The sequence below is a fragment of the Amborella trichopoda genome, chromosome 1 (genome assembly GCF_054954075.1).
Source record: "Amborella trichopoda isolate Santa Cruz 75 chromosome 1, AtrichopodaSantaCruz75HAP2 v2.0, whole genome shotgun sequence".
NCBI classification, from domain to species: domain Eukaryota; kingdom Viridiplantae; phylum Streptophyta; class Magnoliopsida; order Amborellales; family Amborellaceae; genus Amborella; species Amborella trichopoda.
The window spans coordinates 41,524,891-41,545,952 of record NC_142336.1 but is presented as its reverse complement, the minus strand read 5'-3'; the positions used below and the strand labels follow the sequence as shown (position 1 = coordinate 41,545,952).

Genomic DNA, 21,062 nt, shown 5'->3' with positions numbered 1-21,062 from the left:
ATAGATCTGAAAAAGAAAAAGATCATACCACCACAATGATCTAATGATATATTTTTGATACCAAAGGATTTGGGGTTTCCCTCAATGCTCGCATCAAAATTTAGCTTCAATGACTCTGCAAGAGGAGGAGACCAATTAATTAGCTTCTGAATCTTCCTAACTGACATTCTTGCCACTTCTTTCATATTAGATACTAGATAAACTTTGGAAACACATCTAAACTCCATCATAGGCAGTGCCGAAAGATTTCTACCCCATGTTTTAAATCCTCATGATCCTTAAATCCTAAATGATTCTTCCTAATTCCTTCAAAAGTTATTGAATTTCTCTCCTATTGTGGAATCCACAAATGCTACAAAAACAATTTGCCAAATTGAGACTCTAGTCTTGGGAGAGGGGGACTTCCATTATGAAAATACGTCCATTACTGTTTCTTGGGGAACTAAAGAGAAGTAAAAAAGTTGAAGAAAGGCCAAGACCACAATTTATAAAGAAGGGGCTAGTGGAGAAGGACATGAGCAGTGGATTCCGCATCTTGACACAGTACAAAAATTAGTCAAAATCATTCCCCTCTTTTGAGTTGATCCACCATTAGGAGTCTTTCTCTTAGGGCTAATCATGAGAAGGCCTAGGTTCCTGTGCAGTATGGGAAACTTCCATGGGATATTAGAAGATGCTTCAGTGGCAATGACTCAATTAGAGATTGGTGTATTAAATTGTTGAAGGGTATTTTTCGACACTTGTTATCCCCGATGCGCATAAGGAGAGAGCAACTTGCAACCTAGGTTTGCAGGAACCAAAATGCCTATGGACTACGGAAGTAGTAGATAAATAAGCCCCCATTCAGAACATAATTCCTGACAGCCCTAGAATGGCCCCAAAAAGATTGAAACATGGCTAGGGGTCTCCTAAGAACGCCCGTCGAGTTTCAAAGCAATCCGACAAAGTTAAAGTGGATCAGAGTTCAAAACAGTTTTCAGAATTCTGCCTCTAACACTAATAAAAAGACCCTGTAACTACAACCCTATCATCGAAACTTCAGATGATCACCAGACTGCTTCCATTGGATCAGAACGTCTGAAATCCCCCGAGTACCAAGTTCTAGCTTATTCGGACGCCTCTGAGTCAGTCTGGGTCAACTTACAAAAAATGGGTAGGCCGCACGGGAATTCGGTGCACCCTTGGTGAACCAACTTCCATTTATGGAAACTGTGTTCTCCAATTTCAGGCTGAATTCCCCTTAGCCATATCTCTTTCATCCGGGATCAAACTGAGCCCAAACTTGGAGAGGATGTTCGTCTCATCGGCCCGATCATTTTGAGATATGGCATGCCCACTGGTGTGGCCGGAGCCAAGAGAAATCGAAAAGAGAAGATCGCCATGGGAAGGCAAAAGTTGTAGGAAATTTGAAGAAAGTCCCTTTTGATCTAATAGCCATATCACAACGTCTGCATACTCGATCGATCTGAAAACATAGGCATTGCGACCACACGATCGAGAACCTCATTCAGGCCAAACCTCCCTAGTGAAGAACGACCGGATTTACTGTATTTCAAGGACAAAGAAGAGGCAATTTTCGGCCCCCGGAATCCCAACTCCAGCCAAAATTCCCGAATTGAGAAAGTGGTCATTTGAGCACCAAATTGAGCCATTCTCATTGCAAAATGATCAGGGCAACGTGCTCGACAATCCACTGTAAAGAAATTGAGGGGAACAATCCTGAAACGAGCACAATCTCAGATCTAAGATCGCAAGTTTCTCACAAAACTTGTCGCTTTGGGTGGGTTAGTGGCTCAAAATCTTGGTTCATGGATCGAAATCTATACCAAAATGACCATCGCATTGAGTTCTACAAATGTCTTATGTTATTTTGGCCGGACAATGGCCGGAAAGACCCCATGTCAACCACAAGAAGTTCACGTGAGTTCATGGCCATGGCAGGGACTGATCAGGAATTGCTTAGCTTGTTGTGGGCGAGGGGAAAAATCGTCATTTTTCTCGTAATTTTTAGCTTTTCTTTAATTCATTTTAATTGTATTTTTCAGCAATTAAGTTAGTTTTTGAGCATCCACCCGTGTTTTAGTGGTTGCCTATATATATCTAGCATGTAATAACCAAGAGGACGGTTACTCGATCCTTGATTCTGTTCCACTTAATTCAGATCATTGAGTGCTTTCCCCATTATTTTTCTTGTGCCCTGTGTTTGAGAGAGTGGAGAGAGAATATTTTTGCCATTTCCCCTTGGTCTTAGCTACTGAGACAAGGACTGTTAAGTAATCCCACTCCTTCCCATGTGTGAGGTTGGGGCCGTTGGGCCCGCCTCTTTCTCTCTCTACTCCCTCTTCTTTTCTCTCTTTCTATTCTTTCTCTCTTCTTTTCTCTTTTTCTCTCTCTTCTTTCTTTTCTCTTTTTCTCTCTCTCTTATTCTATTATTTCTCTCTTCTTCTCCTTCTCTTTGTTTTCCTTCTGTTCTCTCTTTCTCTCTCTACTTTTCTCTCTTCTTCTCCTTCTCTTTCTCTCTCTAATTTCCACTCTTTTCCTCCTCTTTCTCTCTCTTCTTCTCCTTCTCTCCCATCTCTTCTTTTTTCTCTTTCTCTCTCCTCTTTTCTCTTTCTGTCTCTACTTTTTTCTCTTTCTCTCTCTTCTTCTCCTTCTTTCTCTCCCTTCTCTTTTCCTCTCTTATTTTCTCTATTTCTCTCTTTTTTCTCTCTTCTCTTTTTCTTTCTCTCTTCTTCTCGTTCTCTTTCTCTCTCTCCTTCTCTTTCCCTCTTTTATATCCCTCTCATTCCTCTTGCCTTCCTCTTCCTCTTTTCCCCTCTCTTTCTCCTCTCCAAACGACAGTCAGGGGACTTTTCTTAAGTGGCAGTCTCAACTGTCGTCTCATTCTCTCACCCTCTCCCTACTTTTCCTCCCCTCAAGGACAGTGGTCAGAGCCTTTTCCTAAGTGGCAGGCCCCAACCACCATCTCGTCTCCTCTTTCTCTCACTACCCCGAGTGGCAGTCTGAAGCCCTTTCCCTGAGTGGCAGCCTCAGCCGCCGTCTCCCTTTTTCCCTTTTCTTCCAACTTCTTCATTCTTTATTCTCTCTCTTCTTCCCTCTTCTCTTCCTTGATCGGCAGCTTTGCCACTGCCTCGCCCTCTTTCTTCCTCTCTATTAAAAAATCCTTCTCTCTCTCTTCTTCCTTTCTCTCTTAAAAAATCGTTCTCTCTTCCTCTTTTCTCTCTCTTAAAAAATCCTTCTCTTTCTCTTCTTCCTTTCTCTCTCTTTCAAAATCCTCCTCTCTCTCTTCCTCCTTTCTCTCTCTTAAAAAATCCTTCTCTCCCTTCCCTCTTCCCCAAGCGGCGGCTTAACCACTGCCTCTCTTCTTCTTCTTTCTCTTAAAAAATCCTTCTCTTTCTTCTTCCTTTCTCTCTCTTCAAAAATCCTTCTCTCTTCCTCCTTTCTCTCTCTTAAAAATCCTTCTCTCTCTTCTTCCTTTCTCTCTTCAAAAATCCTTCTCTCTCTTCTTCCTTTCTCTCTCATCAAATATCCTTCTCTCTTCCTCCCTTCTCTCTCTTAAAAAATCCTTCTCTCCCTTCCCTGTCCCTGAGGGGCAACTTAGCCACTGCCTCTCCTCTTCCTCTTTCTCTTAAAAAATCCTTCTCTCTCCTCTTCTTCTCTCTCTTAAAAAATCATTCTCTCTCTTCTTTTTCTTTCTCCCTTCAAGAACCTTTCTCTCTCTCCTGTTTCTCTCCCCCTTTGGAAATCCCTCACTCTCCCCTCTTTCTTCTCTCTTAAAAAATCCCCCTCTCTTCCCTCTTTCCCTCTCTCTTCATAAATCTCTATCTCTCTCTCCTCTTCCTATCTCTTCAAAGATACCTCTTCGCCCCTACTCTTTCTCTCTCTCTCTCTCTCTTTTATTTCTAAAATATCCTCTCCATCTCTCTATCTCTCTCTACTTACTTTCAAAAGCATATATCTTTCTCTTTTCCTTCTCTAAGATATCTCATTTTCTACTCCAATTCTCTTTTTGCCTTTATCCTGCATCTCTCTCATTCTCATACTCTCTCTCCTTCTTTCTTTCTCTTTCCATGATCTCTCCACCTTCTCCCTATCTCGTATTTCCCTCTTCTCTCTCATTTCCTCTTTTCGATCCCCCTCTTATATCTTTACCTATTTTCATTTTTATTTTTCTCTATCTCTCTCCCATGAGTACATACGAATGCTCACTTAAGAGACAAACCAGGGTCCCCTGATCCACTTGTCTGGACATTTTATGTGTGTGTGTGGCTGCAGGAAGGAAGAAAAGAGGTCAAGGGAGGCGAGCCTGAACCAGTCTCAGACTTGGGGGGCTTTCTTCGTGATCTAAGAGGGTGCCAACGTGAGTCAGCCTGAGCGTATCACGGATCCATGTGAGATAAGTCTCGCCTCACAACCTTAATTCCTCTCTCACTAGTTGGTACCCTGCCCGCGTCCTCTCCATGCGGTTCCCAAGAGAGCGATCTCCGGCCTCAGATCTAGTCGCAAACCCAAAACCAAGCCACCAGGCCATCCCTGCCCAGAGGGCGAGATCGAGGCACCCAACCATATATGTATACTTTAAAAGCTCTCTAAAGGTATCCAAGTTCTAGTGATTTCATCTGGTCTATCAGGGAGGTAGAAAAAATATCTTATTGGTTACAACAAGGTTACAAACTACTCCGACACTTGATTGTCCACCCTTCTTATTTGAAATTTGATATTTGATATCTCATGCTATTTGTCTGCCTCTCCCTAAAACAACCTCTTGAATTTTGAGGTTAAGGTGAAGACTTTTACTGTAAAGTTCTAAGAAAAGTGTTTGAAGGCAATGTGGCACCATTTATCCCTCCAGAACCAAGTGGATTGGCCATACCCGACATGTTTTATACAGTTCCTCATAAACAAATGATTAAAATATGGCCGATATATGGCCCCACATATACAAGTGAAGCAACACACCTTTGATTGAGAGGCAATGGCCTTTTTTAGGGCCATATCACACAATTAGGGGTTGCAATGGGTCGGGTTCGACTGGACCCTGACCCAAACTCGAATGTATTTGAGTCCAAGGTTTGGATGCATACCCGGGCTGTATTCGGGTCCAGGTCTTGGACCTGGACCTGACCTGTAAGGTCCAAAAGTTGGACCCATACTCGTTCCCGTCGGGTCCCTGGTCTATCCTGTTGGGTCGCAGGTCTGGTCGGGTCCATTGCCACACTCACCATGAGCTTCCTTTCTTTCTTTTTTTTTACCATTTCTTTATCATCATAGACACAAATTATTGGAAACAAGGTCACAATCCGCTATTAGATTTCAAACCGTCTGTTTTGTCGTTTGATAACTAAAGATGATTATGAATTCTTATCGCATATTATCCTTAATACACCTAAATGAATAGGACTCGAAGTATTTTATCTCCAACAATTTTCAGATACATGTCGGGTCCAACCGAACCCGGCCCTGGACTCGAATAGTGTTCGGGTCCAAGTTTTGGATCCGGACCCGACCCTCCGGGTCCAAATGTTGAGTATACCCAGTCTATCTATGCCCAAGTTAGATAGGTTTTTGATATCGATGGATTGGTTGGAAGAATTTCCCTCTGCTTAGACTGTCTTTTGATCATCTCCCTATCTTATTGAATACTGGTTTGTTAAAAGGTAGGCCGAAACCCGTCATATTAGATGTCAGTTGGTTGGAGGAGAAAGATGTTATTGAGCAGATTAGAGGGGCCTAGGAAAATCCTGTTGTGGAGGGTACTTTGAACTTCCAATTGCATAACAAATTGTTGAATATCAAACATAAACTGATTGCATGGAAGAAAGATAACAATTTTGATATTAAGGCCAAAATCGATGGGGTTTTATTTGATATTGAATTGTTTACAATGCAAAATCAGAGAGATCTTCAGATGAAGACCCCTCAGATCTAAACACCACAAACTGATTTTTTTTTTTTTTTTTTTAAATGTTATAGATAATGTGGGGAAAATCAAATTTTGATATGAGGCCAGATCCGCCCAGAAATGAGCTGATCTGTTCTCAGATCAGTGGCAGCGCCAGCATTGATCCGATTACGAAAAACAAAATAAAAGCAATAAAAACTAATCTAATATAATTAAAATGAAATAAAGCAGAAAAGAAATAATAAAAGAGTAAGAAACGATAACAAACTTGGCTAGATGGCCCAGGACTCCCGAGCCATCCAGGGCTCGCCTGTATCAGAACCGGTGTCCTCTTTGTCTCTCTTTCTCCAACTGTTGAGCAAGCCTTAGCCTGATTGAATGGGTTTTCTTACTTAAAGATGGCTGAAGACTAGGGTTTCCTAGGTCTCACGATCTCATATTCTCTGGGCTCTCTCTCTCTCTCTCTCTCTCTCTCTCTTTTTGGGCTCTTTCTCTCTCTAGATTTCCTAGCCTCTTGCATCCCACTTCTCTCTTCTCACCTAGACGTCCCACCCTAAAGATTTTTTCTCTCTCTCAAGTGGTACGATAGTTTATTTTTCTTATAGGCCTAATGGGGATGTAGAATGGAAACTATGAGATTTGCTAGGTGTAGAATAGATAATTACTAAAAGCTGAGGATTTGTTAGGTGTGGAATGGATACCTACTAAAACTATGGCATTTGTTAAGTGTGGACCACAGGATAGGACCACGGACTATGGTGGTTTATGGTTTACGCTATTGAAATAGTGTGATCCTATGGGTTTTCAAAGGTTGGGAAAATCACAGAATTCTTCAGTTTTAAAAAATGGGGTGTCTACAGTTGCCCCTCTTTGGCACTCCCTGTCCTTCGATGGTTAGGTGAGTGGCAAAGAAGTAGACACTCTTTGGCGTTCACTGTCTATCGAGGGGCAAGTGAACGACAAAGATAATGCAGACATTTTAAATTTCATCCTGACTTCGTGGTCAAATGGTACACCAACTATCCCTCTAAGACATTGCGCTCCCCGCTCACCCACCTAAGGCATTTTCCTCCGAGGGTTTTTGACGCGAGATGTCGGTGAGTTACACAAGTTTGAAACTCAAGTTGGATTTTTTAGCCATGCCACTTAACTTTAGGGGTTTTTCATAATTTTAAATTTCTTAAACCTGACATTTTCTTTGATTTCCTTAAGGTTTCCTAAGGTCTTCTATAGGTTTCACATGTTTAGGAAAAGGTTAGGCCAAGTCAATTCTAAAGAGAGAGATGAGGCGGTAATGCGGTGATCATCATAAACGGGTGTCCAAGCCCCTTCGTTTTAAAAGACATTTTAGAAATTTTGAAAATAGGGAGAGATTTGAAATAGAACCCAAAACTTGGACAGGTCACGGTTTTAACAAAGGAATTAAAGTCTTTGAAAACACAAGACGTATAATGAAAATTTTGAAAAGAGAAAGATATTTTGAAAAAATAAATTTAGGTAGCAGTTTTAACTTCTGCAACCATAGAGCCCTTCAAGCAGTTTAACGTCATACAGCGATGGACAACACACCCGACCTTTTACGTCATACGAGGCTGAGATGAATACACCCGACCTTTTATGTCATACGAGCTAGACGAATACACCCGACCTTTTACGTCATACGGGGCTAGACATTCTCTGAATACACCCGACCTCTAACGTCATACGGGGCTAGACGTTTTTTGAATACACCCGACCTTTTATGTCATACGGAGCTAGACATTTTCTGAATACACCTGACCTTTTACGTCATATGGGATTAGACGTTTTCTGAATACACCTGACCTTTTACGTCATACGGGGCTAGACGTTTTCTTGTCTCGACTCTTTTACATCGCACGAGTTTGATGTTTTTCATGTCTCGAATCTTTTACGTTGCACGAGTTTGACGTTTTTCTGTCTCGGCTCTTTTACATTTCACGAGTATGACGTTTTCTCAATTGGATTTTGGGCGGCATTTTAGGCTCGTGCCACCGAGGAGCTTTTTATTTTATTTTCTTTTATTTTTTGGCTGGGCGACATGGGTGATGTTGCCCAAAGGAAAATGTTTTTTTTTTTTTTGCTTATTGCCCATGTCTTGGGGATTTTTTATTTTTTATTATTTTTTTTGGGTGGGCAACACCACCAGTGTCGCCCATAGAAAACATTTTTTTTTTTTGGTGTGTGGGAGACAACACCCGTGTCGCTCATAAAAACATTTTTTTGATGGTTTTTTTTTAAAATTATTTATGAAATTAAAAGTTTTAAAATGAAAGTTTTTAACCACTTGTGACCCCTTTGGTGGACCCTATGTGTGTGTATGAGGTCCTTGCTTGAATTTTTAGGACAAGGAATATTTATTTATCTTCCAACCTCGGGTATTGTATTTCAATCGAGCAAAACAAAGTTTTGAAGAATACATGATACTGCTCCTAGGTGTTCATTATCTCTTTGTATTTCTGATTTCGTTCCTTGATCTTCCACCTTTCGAGCTCTAAATGATCGAAGACCTTAACAATGTTCCATCAGGCTAATGCTCATTGATTTTTCTTTTGACACCACGTTGACTCAAGAAGAAAGAAATGAAGATGTTTAGAGAGAAAAGACATTGGAGAATAGAAGGAAAGGAGAGAAGTTCTTATTTTTCATCGCTCCAAGGTCCCTTCGACTGTTCAGTCTAGTAGCTTTTTTTCCAACACTTGGGATTCTATTCGGATTTTAAACCCAGTAGATTTATTTATTTATTCATCGCCCCGGGGTCCCTTTTGGGTGTTTAGCCTGATTGCCTTTTTTCCAATGCTTGGGGTTCCTTTCGGATTTTCAGCCCAACGGATTTTTGTATTTTTTTTTAAGAAGAAAAATGATGACAAAAGAAGAGGAGGAGGAAGAAGAAGAGGCAAGGTGCCTTTTTGTTTTATTGCAGCAATTCACCCTGAGATCATGTAGGAATTTCGATCATCTTTTACTCCTCCAAGTGGCAGGGAGGTTCTAATATCGGCTTTCCTTTGATTTCCCTTGACCCAGGTTGGCATCCAATATCTCTTTGACAATGGTTGCTGAATTTTCGTTGAACTTTTCCTTTAAACTGCTCTACTTGAACCTTGATTTTGGGATAAAAAATCACTCTTAATTTCTTAATCCCTCAATCTTTTGCATGGACAGATAAGCTCATCAGGGTTTTCCCATTAATGAAGTACTTTATGTTACACATTACGCATTAATGTCTTTTGAAGTGTGAGGCATGAATGCCTCATTTGGTTATTTGCAAGGGGTGATGATCACCCAACTCCTTTTCGATTATCTTTTTCATTGCAAATTTTGTGTTGCTTTTCAGAGGTTAACTCCGTAGTGGGCTCCTTCTCAGTGCTCAAGCTTAGGTGAGACTCTCGCACTAGAAGAGTGATTAAGTTGGTATTAGATGACCTTATGGCATGTTGGGAGTGAACAAATGAGGGTTGAATTTCATTAATTGCCCCTGTTGTGTCCTCTTCATGAGAGGAGATTGCCCCTATTGAGTAGTTTGATGGGGTTGCCCCTGCAGGTCTTCTGTTCCATTGAGCACTTGTTTGTCATGAGATGAACTTTCTTGATATGGGGGTGCCTCGATTATTGGAGTTGTGCTCCTGCCCCATTTAAGCTCTGGAATTCTCTCCTCTTGAGGAGGTGACCCAATTTGGTCCTCATCTTTTAATTTTTCTTCCCAGACGGGTGGATCATCTAGGAAGTCTTGTGAAGGTGGCCCTGGTGACCCCCTTATAATTTCTAAAGGTTCAAGCTCTGTCGACTCGAGTGAACGTGTCAAATCTTTGGGAATAGTCACATCTAGGCTCTTTGCTTCTTCACTATCTATAATTGGGTTCATCTCAGAAGGTGACTCAAGTAAATCTTCTATGCTAAGCTCCTCATCCCATATAGGTGGGTTGACGAGGAAGTCTGATGAAGGTTTTCTTTTTAGAAGATTCAATAGATCTTCTTCGGGCTCTTGGAGGTAGTGACCACAAGCAAATATGAATTGAGTCGGGTCATCTTTTTCGTCCGTACTCTCGATCATGTGAATGACAATGTTCCCTTTCGGATTATCTTAAGCTCCCATCTTTCCATTCGCTATGACCGTATTTTCAGGGAGACGATTTGCAAGGATACCCATCTTTTGATTAAGCTCTTCAACAGGCTGATTTTTCGGTGGGAAAGTGATGTCCCCCTATCGATCAACCCTTGAATGACCTGTTTCAAGTGATAGCAATTTTGAGTGTCATGATACTGGTGCCATTTGCACCATTTGCTCTTATCTATGACTTGGAATGGTGGCTTGGATGGTGGTGGGAGATAAACCATTTTTATAGACAAGAGTAATTCCAGTACTTTTTCTAACGGGTCTTTGAGATGAGTGAAATTATCTTCTCGCCTTCGGTTGTGGTTATGATTGTTGCGTTCAGCAGCTGAACCTCGAGCCAGCCCGTTAATGATAATTTCATTAACTTGATTGGAAGTATTCCCCTTGTTGTCGTTATTGTTTTTTTATTTATTTTGGAGAGTGATTATCGGTTTATTCTCGGGCCTTGCTGAATCGATTGATGAAGTTCTTGAAGGATTCTCTCGAGTTTTGCTTTGTTGCACTGAGTTCTCCCAGGGATAAAGGCCTTGGTGTTGATCCACGGTAGTGGGACATGAATAGGTTGAACATTTCATCTGAAGTGATGTGCAGTTGTGTACTCATCACTCTTTGATGCCAGTTCAGAGCCTCACTGGACAACGTTTGCAAAAATATGGCCTTTAGTTGATTTGGCCTATCTCGCAATGGTCGAACGGAGAGCAGGTATGCGTTAACATGAGTATCTGGATCGCTCTTCCAGTTAAACTTTTTTCAGAATTATGGGATAACGAATCCGGGGTTAGGCCTTCGAGGGTAAAACTTCTTGAATGCCCATTCTTACAAGAATATCTTGCATTGCTTTTATGGTGCCTTCATATTGGGCATTCGGTATGACGGTAGGCCCATCGGTTGGCAGGTTCCCACATGTAGACTGATGAGTCAAAGCTTGGGGTATGTATTGGCCCGTATGGACTTGAGGCTAATGAGCCACTATCACGGGGACGGTTTGATATACATGTGCCTGAGGGATGTAATGTCCCATAGGTTTCACCACCGGCTGCGAAAATTGCACGGTTTGTTGGACCGGATGAATTACAGGAACAGATTGAAGAACCGGTTGACTCGGTTGTCCTAGGGGTTGCCCTATACCACTAAACTGATTTGGAATCAACCTATGTGGTGGGGCATGAACAGTGTAACCTTGGTCAATTAAACTTTGAAGGGCAGCTTGGATACCTACATCACTTAAGGGTCGATTTAAATCGCTACGTCTGTTTCGCATGACATTCAGGTTATCATGGGTTGTACTATAGTGGCTTGAGGCCGGGTCAGATTCTTAGACCTAAGTGGGTCTTGGTTTCGAGGTCATCGTGCCTCAAGGTTATTTTGGTTCGAGTTATAGGAATGAGAGTTTGATACAACATGAACTTCTTCCCTCACTCAACTTCTACTTTGGGTGTCAAAGAGCCCTTGCAGGATGACCCCGGCTCGAACCCCTTGGTTATTCAAAGTTTTTTGGGCAGAACTAGCTTTTTGGGTTATGCAGATCTCAGGCTTGGGAGCCGATCCTTGAGACTTTGCCTCTACTTGAAGACTCGGACGCCTGAAAATGGACAAACCCGGGTTCTAGCCGTAATCCCAAGGGATTGCGGCACATTGGTCCCTAGGTTTGGGAAGGTTGGATTTGGAGTCGACAGTGGAGCAATCATCATAGTCGCCCTAGGCGACCGACATGGTGACTACTTTTGACTCGGTTCTAGAATCTAGACCTAGGGTGAGATCCAGACTCGACGGCTTAGGATAGAATCTAGTCGGACTCTAGGGGCAAAACCCTAACTAAGACCTTGTCTAGGACTAGACCGGATGATTCTTGCTAGACTCAATGGGTTTTGGTTTAGACTCTTAAACTAAGGTAAGCCGAGTCTAGCTCTAGAGGTAACTCTAAGCTTAAACATATGCTAGAACCTAAACTGAGATTTAGAGTAGATGGGTACGAGTCTCAGCTCGAACCAAGAGTGGGTCTGGGTTTGGACCTGGGCATGAGCTTGGTTAGGACCTGGACTGAGCTAGGTGCAAGCCTGGGCTTGGACCAAGAGGGTTTTGAAGATCAGACGCGGTGTGGAGTTGAACTGGATCAAGGTTGAGCTAGGCATGAGCTCTTGGCTTAGACCAAAAGGAAGCCTAGGTTCGGACCTGGGTGTGAACCTGGTTCGGACCTGGGATAGGCTAGGTACAAGATTGGGCTTGGACCAAGATGGTTTTGAAGACCAGACCGGGTGTGGACCCGAACTGGATCAAAATTGGTTTAGGCACGAGGCCCTGGCTCGGACAAAAAGGGGGCCTAGGTTCGGACTTGAGTGTGAACCTGGTTCAGACCTGGGTTAGGCTGGGTACAAGCCTGGACTTAGACCCAGAGGGTTTAAGCTCGGACCAGAAGGGGCTCCGGACTGAGTGCTAAGATTAAACAACTGAGATAAGCAAACACAACACTCGAAAACGTTTGCCCTAAATTATGGGTAGGCTCAATCTGAGTGGGTTCCTAACTATTGGAATGTGGCTAGGCTAAGTAGGTCCCCACATAGGTCTTGGCTTCCTGTTATATGATTTTTACTAGGTCCTACTATATGTGGAGTTGCTTTGAGGCAAAGGATTACGGAAGGGCACTCACAGTTAAAGTTATGCGAATCCCAACCGCCTCAGCTCTCAATGCTAGGTTCCTCTCACACAATTATTGCGGATTTGGGGGTTTTCGAAAATATTTGTTGGTTTCCCTGGCATTCTCGGTTCGGTGTGTGCAAGACTGTGTAAGGAAGCACACCCGAAAAAATAAAGTAGCAAGCAAGCAGGAACACAATGCAAGAAAAATGTGAGCAACTGGTACAAAGCGTGTCAAGTGAGGTGTGCTTCGAATCGGGTTTTTGACTTACCAAATGCACAGCTCAGATGTGGGGGTAAGCAACTCCTAAGAAAGTATATAGTAAATGAAAGTGGTACCAGGCAGAACCTGTGCCTAGTTTAGCGCGCCACGAGATGAGGGTGACTCGATTAGAGCATAATTAGAGAGAGAGTGCAAGTGACTCTGGATTTTTTTTTTGATTAATAGAGAGAAGCATCAAATATTGAATCACAAGTAAAGAAATGAAAGAGATTTTTTTTTTGACAATTTTTTTTTTCTTTGTGCTTTTGGAAAGAGGGTAAAGGTGATTTTTTTTTTTTTTTTGTTAAGTGAATATTCCTTTCTTTTTTTTTTTTAGAAAATGAAGGGGCTTTAAAAAAAACCTTTTATAGCAAAAGTGATTCTTTTTTTTTTTTTGAAACCAAATAAGTTTTAAGATTTTATTTTATTTTTCTTGCAAAGCAAATTTTCTTTTTTTAGAAATGAGAAGAGCCATAAATTATTTTTTTTTTGCAAAGCAAATTTTTTTTTTTTCTTTTTAGAAATGAGAAAGGCCTTAATTTTTTGTTTTATTTTTTGAAATCAAGAGTGACTTTAAATTATTATTATTTTTTTTAACCAGGATGCCTAAAAAATTTGCTGATGTTTTTTTTCTTAGGAAAGTGATTTTTTTAAAAATAAATTTCTTAGGAAAGTGATTTTTTTAAAAATAAAAATGGCTAATGATATTTGTTTTCTTTTTTAGTGGATAAGAAAGATGGCCTCGAACACCCATTTCTTTTTCACAATAATAATCTTTTTTCTTTTTTTCTTTTTCTTTTTTTTTAACAAAGAGGCCTAAAAAGTATTTTTGTTTTTAAACAAAGAGGCTTACAAAAATGCTTTTTTATATATTTTTTCTTTTTTTATTTTGAAGCAAAGAGGCCTCTCTGTTTTTTGAAACGAAGATGCCTAAAAAAGTGATGATTTTTTTTTTCTTTTTCTTTTAACTAGATAATTATCAGCAAAAGACAGGAAATTTGAATGCCAGCAAAGCTATTAAAAGAGATTTTTTTTTTACTAAGATGGTGTCTTTCTCTACAACTCACAGCCGACTATTTCTTACTTCAATGCTTTTACAGGACCCTAAAAAATCTCACGTTAACACCCACTGTATTGGCTTTTTAAGGAGAAAAGTAATGATATTGTTCAAGGTTGAAGAGTTACTGTAAGTGCATGCATATGGTACAGAGTCCGCAAGAGAACAAAAAAAAAAAAAAAAAATCAAATCCTCAGTTGAGACAAAAGTTCTTGCAGAAAGAAGAGAAGAAAAATGCATGAATTGAATCAAATACCTTATGAACAAAATCGATTAGGGCTGCAAGAGAACAAGTGAACTAAACAACAATATTGTATAGAGCCATGTGATACGATAATAATCACAATAATAAAGACGACCACGCTATTTTGATAACCTAAAAAAAAAAACAACCAAGATAAGCCCATCTCCTGCGTTGACCATCTAAATGCAAAACAGTAAAACCTTTGAGAAAAGCCTTCCTTCCTAATCTTTTAGTAGCATAAGATAAACCAAAACAAACTACGATACAGGAATAAGATAAACCAAAAGGTTAACCTTAGAAGCGTAAGATAAACCAAAATAATGAACTAGCTATTTTTAGAAGGCAACCAGGTGATCTTTTTGTTTTTTTTTGTCAAACAGTCAAACGATGCCAACAAGAATAATAAAGCAAATTTTTTTATTTTTTTTAATCTTTAATCAAAAGATGGCCCTCAAAAGGAGATAGGTTTTTTTTTTTTTTTCGTGCATGGATCTAGCTCGAAATGCCCTACGGTGGATGCCAAACTGTTTACAATGCAAAATCAGAGAGATCTTCAGATGAAGACCCATAAGATCTGAACACCACAAACTGATTTTTTTTTTTTTTTAAATGTAATGGAGAATGTAGAGAAAATCAAATTCTGATATGAGGCCAGATCCGCCTAGAAACGAGCGGATTTGGTATCAGATCAGTGGCAACACCAGCATTGATCCAAATATAAAACATGAAATAAAAGTAATAAAACCTAATCTAATGTAATTAAAATGAAATAAAGCAGAAAAAAATAATAAAAGAATATGAAACGATACCAAATCGTGCCAGATGACCAGGGACTCCTGAGCCTTTGAGAGCTCGCCCGTATCAGAACGAGTGTCCTCTTGGTCTCTCTTTCTCCAAGTGTTGACTAGGCGTTAGCTTGGTTGAATGGGTTTTCTTACTTAAAGAACGGGTTTCCTCTTGGTCTCTCTTTCTCCAAGTGTTGACTATGCGTTAGCTTGGTTGAATGAGTTTTCTTACTTAAAGATGGCTGAAGATTAGGGTTTCTTAGGTCTCACGATCTCATTTTCTCCGGGCTCTCTCTCTCTCTCTCTTTTTTTCTGGCCTCTTTCTCTCCCTAGATTTCCTAACCTCCTACGTCCCACTTCTCTTTCTTCTCACCTACACGTTCCACCCTAAATATTTTCTCTCTCTCTCTCTCTCAAGTGGTCTCTCTTCTCACCTACACGTCCCACCCTAAATATTTTCTCTCTCTCTCTCTCAAGTGGTCTCTCTTCTCACCTACACGTCCCACCCTAAATATTTTCTCTCTCTCTCTCTCTCTCTCAAGTGGTACGATAGTTTATTTTTCTTTAGATAATTACTAAAAGCTGGGGATTTGCTAGGTGTGGAATAGATACCAACTAAAACTATGGGATTTGCTAAGTGTGGATCATAGGATGGGACTATGGACTACGGTGGTCTATGGTTTAGTGTGATCCTACGGGTTTTTTAAGGTTAGGAAAATCATAGAATTTGTCAGTTTTAAAAAATGGGGTGTCTACATGAATTATTAGATTATAATACCTAGTTGGCTGGTGTGTTAACTGAGCAACCGGTATTGGATCGCAGCTTGAAACTTAAAGAATTGGAAGAGTTGTATAGATCAAAGGAAATTTGTTGGAAGCAAAGATCTAGATCGAAGTGGTTGAGAGAAGGGGACCTTAATACTAAATTTTTTTCATGCGATTGCCAGTGCAAGAAGAAGATAAAATGATATCTTTGGATTGACCTTTTCTGGGATTGATTCAGAGAACGATTCTGCAATAGAGGGTGAAGTTATTAATCATTTCAAGAGGGCTCTTACTAAAGAAGTTAAATTTACTCCTAGTTTAAACATAGTTCCTTTCAAAGTGTTGTCGGTGGAGATGAAGAGTCTTTTGGAGAGAGAGTTTACTATTGAAGAGTTGCATAAGGTTGTCTTTACAATGTCAGGGGATAAAGCACCATGACCTGATGGTTTGCCTTTAGTTTTCTTCCATAAATTTTGGAATTTTGTTAAAGGTGAATCATTGGAGTTTGTCAGAAGTTTCATGATTAGGGGGCATATTTTTTAGGGAGTGAACTCAACTTTTCTGGCATTGATTCCCAAGAAATCAATGATTTTTTATCTCTCAGACAATTAGACCGATAAGTTTACTCACCAGTCTTTATAAAATTATTGCAAAAGTTTTGGCAGAGCGAGTGAAAGTTGTCATTCCTCTCATCGTCTCTAATACACAATCAACTTTTATTCAGGATTGCCAAATTACTTATAGTGTGCTTGTTGCACAATAATGTATTCACTCAAATGTCTTGAGTAAAAAGACCAGTATTCTGCTTAAGCTGGATATGAAAAAACCTATGATCAAGTAGAGTGGGGAACCCTGTTAAAATTTTTAAAGGTTATGGGGTTTGACGATAGATGGAGGAGCTGGATTTTTGTGTGTCTTTCATCTGCTTATTTTTTGGTGTTATTTAAGGGGAGTCCCATTGGTTTTTCAATGCTTCTAGAGGTCTTCGAAAATGGGACCCTATTTCTCCCTTCTTATTCAATATCTATGTTGAATGCTTCGGTTTGATGTTGAGTAGGGTGGAGGGATTGTATCATTTTGCGGGTTTTAAATCTTTGACTCAGGTGTTATTATCTCTCATTTGCAATACGCAGATGATACTTTAATCTTCTGTGATGCTTGTTGGAAATATGGCCTATCAAGGCCTAAATTCCAATAGTCTCTCATTCAGTGAGAGCGATTAAGAGATTGAAATCTTGGTGTTTTGTGCAATGGATTCCATATTCTTCTACCCCGAGTACGCATGAGGCATCGAGAGTTCACGTGTTGAGAAAACAATTTATTAAGGAGGTGTGAGGGTCACCTTCTAGTCAGGATTTTATAGGTTAGCCTCATGTTTAGCTGCAATCGACCAGGGCTTGGAGAATCCAAACGAGAAAAATAGAACTCGAGAACTTATTGAGTATTCCTCATGCATGGAATGGTCAAGACTTATGGGACATAAGTCCGTATCTTGACACGAGAGCATTACATGGTATGTGCATTTTCATTTCGTATGGGAAGCCACTCTTTCAAATGTATTATTCGAATTTGGAAGAGCCAGTGCACTTGTGCTTTGAGAGGACCCCTATAATTGAGTTAGATCATATTCCACAGGGGTACACATATAATCCATTGAGAGCCGGATGATTGGAAGTTCTGACTCAATGGCTTTGATATGGTCAATTATATGTCTCTACTTTAAACTGTGGAACATAGGTCTATTGGGTCGATCTGAGACTCGGTAGAACATCATTCGGGACTAGCCCATTGGAGTACTCCGATACCTATAGTTATTAGCCTGAGATTTGACTATACCTTTTGCCCGATTTTATAATAATGAGAAAAATCTAATAATTTCTCAAAAAGAATTTAAATATTTATTTTAAATTTTTGATAATTTTTCAAAATTTTATTTTTTTAAAAAAAAATGAGGTTTTTCTAATTGTTTGACTCAAATTCCACTTTAGTCTTGACCTGGTAGTACCATGTAGCATTCGAGTGGCCATAAGGCTGCCTTGTGGCACTCCACGCCTCACTCTAGGATCACCGCCAAGCTAGGCATTGATCCCTAGGCAGGGGACTAGATTGGCATTTGGTTGCTTGTCTTATAAGGGGTTGTGTTATGGTGTCTTGTTATATATTGTTATATTTTGTTATTTAATGTTACAACTTAAAGCCCCCTTTGTCTATCACATATCTTAATTAACTCACACATGGGTCAGGCATGGCATGTGTAAATTTAATTAATTTATTTATTTGATATTAAAGAGAAAATACATTTTCAAATTTGAGTTGAAAAATATCTTCACACACATGTGTAAAGGGGATATAATCTTGAAATTTTAGATCTACAAAGTGATTGGCTTTGATAAAGTAGAATATTTCCACATGTTTGAGCTTTTTCAATTACTTTTTTTCCCTTTAGCCTTTGTGGTTATCTACTCTAATACATTATTAAAAAAAACTAAGCGTATTTTTGTAAGGCTATATTGGATACAGTTGAAACAAAAATATGGGCTAAGGAAAAAATGCTAAAGTGGCATAACTTAGGGTTAGGGTGAGTGATAATGGTGTAAAATCTCATCCCTTCATCCCAGTGGTTGGATGGGGATAGGTGGCTAGGTACATTATCCTCTCATGTGCCTTTGGATTAGTGCATCAAGGGTGTTGATTGAATCCAAGGTTACACCCATGCTATAAAAACACATCATGAGATCTCAAACCCTAACTATCTCAACTCTTGAACCATTTTGAAAAATTGTTGCCCCCCTCCCTTCTTCTAAGGTTTTGTGAGAGAAAATTGAAGAGAGAGAGATTTAAAATTCCATTAATCGTGATTTTGATGGTGGTCTTCCTTTCTTATGCTTAAGTCCATAGTGTACATTTATCAAGGTAAACTCCATTGAATTTTTTTTTCTCATAGGCATCTATAGTTGTTGGAGTTTTGAGTTTACAAAAGTTTCATTGATTTTAGAATCTCCATTTGAGCGTCTTTTTCATCATGCTTATTCATAATGTGGTCCTTCATGAATTATAACCTATATGCATGAGAATCCATGATCATGCATAGTATCCATTGATTACTTTGCTTCAAATCCATCAAATAATTTAGTCTCAGAGTGTCACTCAATTTCAGAACTTTCATCACATTTTTACCTATGGGGTTTCATAATCTTTCCATACAACCTATTTTGGTGGTCCAAGGGACCACCGTGTGTAGTTTGGCCATAACTATCTTGTTCTTTATCAAATTCGCTTCAAACCTTTTGCATTATGTTTTGGATGATAATTCTAGTGTGTTGATATCGTAATAAGTGGTTTTAAGGTGTGTAACTGCTTTCTATTTGGATTAGACACTGTTGTGAGATTGAACCACTTTTGTATAATTTGAAGGGATAAAATTAAGTCCTTATAGGGCCTAATTGTGTGGTCCCAACACAAGGGGTTCAAAACATGGCTTCCCTATTTTAATTTGATATTTTGATTCCCTGTTTAGTTGATTTTATTCCTTATAATTTTTTGTAGATTAGTTTTATGTTATATTTAAGCTTTGGGACATAGTTTATGTAATTTGCGCTATGAAAGTGTAATGCACAAGCTAGTATTATTTTATATGCAATTGCCCCATAAAAAGTTGGTATTTGAGTTTATTTGCAGTGGTTTTACAAGGCTAGAAATGGTTGTAATTGTTATTTAAAGTATTGTAACTTATTCACTTAGCTTGGTTTTAAGCAAGTGGCTTGTTCAATGTGTCCATTTTGCCTTATTTTTTGGCTTGAAAATTTGCTCTAGTCTTTGTATCCGCTATCAATGTTGAGTCTATTCAAATCAAGAACATTAATATATTCTTAGAAGTTTGTGAGGTCACGCTTGGATTCAAAGTTAATCTTCACAAATCTTCCATGGTTGGTATTAATTACTCAGATGACATAGTAGTGAACTTGGCAAGTGTGATGGGGTGAAAGTTGGTTCTTTCCCTGTCACCTATCTTGGCTTGCCTATTTCTGATTCTAGGCTTTCCATTGTAGTTTGGGATAAAATTCTTGAAAGAGTCCAATTCAAATTAGATCATTGGAAGCATGAGTATTTGTTGTTGGGTGGGAGGGTGACTTTGTTGAGATTTTGTTTGGCTAACCTTCTGTTTTATCAGATGTCCTTGATTATTATACCCGCTTTCGCAAAAAAAAATTGAAAAAATGATGTGAGACTTTCTTTCGGGTTCCAGTAGTGAGACGAAGAAATTTCTTTTACTAAGATGGGAAAGAGTATGGACCGCAAAGAGAGACGGAGGTTTGGGCATTCGGAATATTAGAATAGTTAACCAAGCTTTGATGTACAAATGGTGGTGGCACAGTTTCCATCAGCAAGACTATCTTTGGTACCAAGTTTTATGACCTTTGGCTTGGGGGTGGAAGAGGTACGGATACCTCTCATGTGTGGAGGGCTATCTTTAAATGTAGGCCTATTATTTCTGGTTACTTTAGATAGAACTTAGGTTATGGTAGTCAAATTTCCTTGTGACACCATAAGTGGATTGTGGAGTACTCGTTAAAGTTTGTTTTACCAGGGTTATGTGGGATTGTTTGTAGGCCTAATTTAAAAGTCAATGAGGCTGTAGAAAGAAGGGGTCAACTTATGTCGTGGAATAGTTTCTTGGCTTATAGCTGGTTGAACAATGTATTATTTTCTCAATGGTTTGCATTGATGGAGTTGTTGGATAAGGCCTATATTTCACAGAATGTTGAGTTCGAGATGATATGGGAGATCGAAAGTGATGGTTTTTTTTCTGCCAAATCGTGTTATTATCTTCTCTTTCATGACGGTTCGAGATGGTCTTGTATTCTTATTGCTCAAATTTTGAAATGGGCAATTCCCCACAAAGTTCAAGTTTTTATTTGGTTTGCTGCACAAAATAAAGTTTTGACTATTGATAACTTGATCAAAAGGGGGAAAAGTTCTGCCAAATGTTTGCTTTTTTTACAAATCTGATTGTGAAATTGGTGCACACTTATTTATCCATTGCCCATTGACTGTGAGAGACTGGCACTGGCTGTTAGGCATTTTAGGGATAAATATGGTGCTTCCTCAATTTGTGGAGGGGATAATTCACAATTTGCTTTACCTCATCTGCCTAAGACGGGTTATGTAATTTGGAAGATAGCTAAAGGTGTCATCCTTTGGGAGGACTGGAAGGAGAGAAATAGAATGACTTTTGATGAGAATTGTATGTCTTTTGATAGAATAATTCATATCATAAAAC

At 39.5% G+C, this 21,062-nt stretch overlaps 1 long non-coding RNA gene across 1 annotated transcript; it reads right to left on the bottom strand.

Annotated features, from left to right (window-relative positions):
* Positions 1-14,226: 14,226 nt before the first annotated feature.
* On the bottom strand, positions 14,227-15,217 carry LOC148783835 (uncharacterized). The gene is made up of 2 exons (XR_016044548.1): positions 15,041-15,217; positions 14,227-14,363 (listed from the first exon to the last, which is right to left on the bottom strand). It is a non-coding gene; the product is annotated as an uncharacterized LOC148783835 (long non-coding RNA).
* Between the last annotated feature and the right edge of the window lie 5,845 nt (positions 15,218-21,062).